Source organism: Palaemon carinicauda, chromosome 8, assembly GCF_036898095.1.
Source record: "Palaemon carinicauda isolate YSFRI2023 chromosome 8, ASM3689809v2, whole genome shotgun sequence".
Taxonomy (NCBI): domain Eukaryota; kingdom Metazoa; phylum Arthropoda; class Malacostraca; order Decapoda; family Palaemonidae; genus Palaemon; species Palaemon carinicauda.
In genome coordinates this window covers 18,841,036-18,843,479 of record NC_090732.1, presented here as the reverse complement: position 1 = coordinate 18,843,479, position 2,444 = coordinate 18,841,036, and positions in this window count along the sequence as shown.

Below are 2,444 nucleotides of genomic sequence, written 5' to 3'. Positions count from 1 at the left end.
ACTTCCTCCATTTGGTGGCAGAATTACATAATTACCTCTCTTAACATTTCGAGATTTTTTTTAAATATTAGACACTTTTTTAGTATACGGATTGCTTCCTCCATTTGCTGCCAGAATTAATTAGCTCTCGTAACATTTCGAAATTTTTTTTTAAACATTCGATTTTTCTTTAGTGTACGGATTGCTTCCTCCATTTAATGGCATGATTAATTAGCTCTCGTAACAATTCGAGAATTCTTTTTAAAAAATTTGACCCTTTTTCGTATACGGATGGCTTCCTGCATTTACTGGCAAGTAAATTAATTAACTCTTGTAACATTTCGGGAATAGTTTTGTTTTTAAATATTTGACGTTTTTTAGTATACGGACTGCTTCCTCCATTTGCTGCCAGAATTAATTAGCTCTCGTAACAGTTCAAGAATATTTGTTCTTAAAACATTCGACTTTTTGTAGTATATGGATTGCTTTTTACATTTGCTACCAGGATTAATTAGCTCATAATATTTCGAGAATATTTTTTTTTAAACATTCTATTCATTTTTTTTTTTTCTTTTTTGTACGACTTTCCAACCTCCACCTCCTCCCTTCATTATTACATTACTCCTCATTTTCCTTTTCCACCTTCTGCGATGAATCAAACTGATTGGGAAGCCGGATTCATGGTATGATTGGTGATTCCTTGAGCCCTGTGTCTTAGAGAAAATGAGTTACTCAAATGAGGAGATTGCGGATTGCCACATGAACCAGCGGGATCCATTGGAAGGATCGGTATCGTTAGCAGGGAGGAATCGTCGGTCGTTATCGACACTAGCGATCTTCGGCGATCATGTGCAGGATTGTCATTAACCGGTTGGGATTCAAGGAGGCAATATCCCATTAAGACATCCTATTAGGGCGGAGGCGTTTTCGACTATAGCTAATGAGTATTTCAGCTCCTCTTTGTTCCCAAAGGATTCTCTTGAGATTTTCGCGGCTCGGATTATATTTTCATTGATCTTTCGTCTGTTTTTTTTTTTTTTTTATTATTTCGCTATTTCAATTTTATATTTTATTTTAATTTTTTTATAGATATTAGATATTATTTGTATATCAGTGAGATTTTTTTCTAGATTCCACGCATAACTGCATCTTTTGATTCATAGTTCTAATGAACAAACGCATGTTGCAATTCTGCTTTGAAATATATAGCACAGGTTTCCCCTTTGTACAAACCTTAACTCTGAGGAAGTAACCTAGGTAGTAGGTTGGCCAGCCACCCGTTGAGATACTACCGCTAGAGAGTTATTGGGTTCTTTGATTGGCCAGACAGTACTACATTGGATCCTTCTCTCTGGTAATGACTTATTTTCCCTTTGCCTACACGTACACCAAATTGTCTGACCTATTCTTTACAAATTCTCCTCTGGCCTCATGCATCTGACAACACTAAGGTTACCAAACAATTCTTCTGTGCTCAAGGGGTTAACTATTGTAATGTGGCTACTTTCCTCTTGATAGGGGTAGAAGAGACTCTAGCTATGGTAAAAAACTCTTCTAGGAGAAGGACACTCCAAAATCAAACCATTGTTCTCTGGTCTTGGATAGTGCCATAGCCTCTGTACTATGGTCTTTCACTGTCTCGGGGTAGAGTTGTTTTGCTTGAGGGTACACTCGGGCACATTATTCTATCTTAACTCTCTACCTCTTGTTTTGTTAAAGCTTCTATAGTTTATATATGAAATATTTGTTTTAATGTTACTCTTAAAATATTTCATGTTTTCCTGTTTCCTTTCCTCAGTGGGCTATTTTCCCTGTTGGAGCCCCTGGGCATTCTACTTTTCTAACTAAGGTTGTAGCTTAGCAAGTAATAATAATAATAATAATAATAATATATGTAAAACTAATAGTATTAGTATAAGTGACCATGACAATAATTGCCACAAAATAATATTAGTGATGTTGGTAAAGAAGTCTTACTTATTATGTAACTAGTGGTTTAATAGGCCAATGTCCCTCTCTAATATTCTGGAGTATATTTTTCTTCATATCAAATCACATTTATTTTGTCATCTGTAAGCATAAAGGTCGTTTATGGACAATCGTTAAGTAGTTATATTTATGAATCATAATCAAAACATTTTTTACACAATGTTATTTGCATAAGATATATCCTGTTAAGTTCAGTTGCCAAATACTGACAACTGATGGGCTTTTTATCTTTTATTATTTCCAGAAGTAGGTTGGTGTAAAAGTAGCGATTTATTTGAATATAACGAAAATTATATTTTCGAAGTATTCCCACTCCTCCCTATAACTTGTTCAGTATCAGTGCTCTTTCATTTTCATTTTGCATCGTCTTAATGTTTCTCTTTACTACAAGATAAGTAAAGTATATCAGGTAAGACTCAAAACAATGATAATTGATTAGGCTAATGTTTATTTGCAAAAGATTATGAATTAATTTA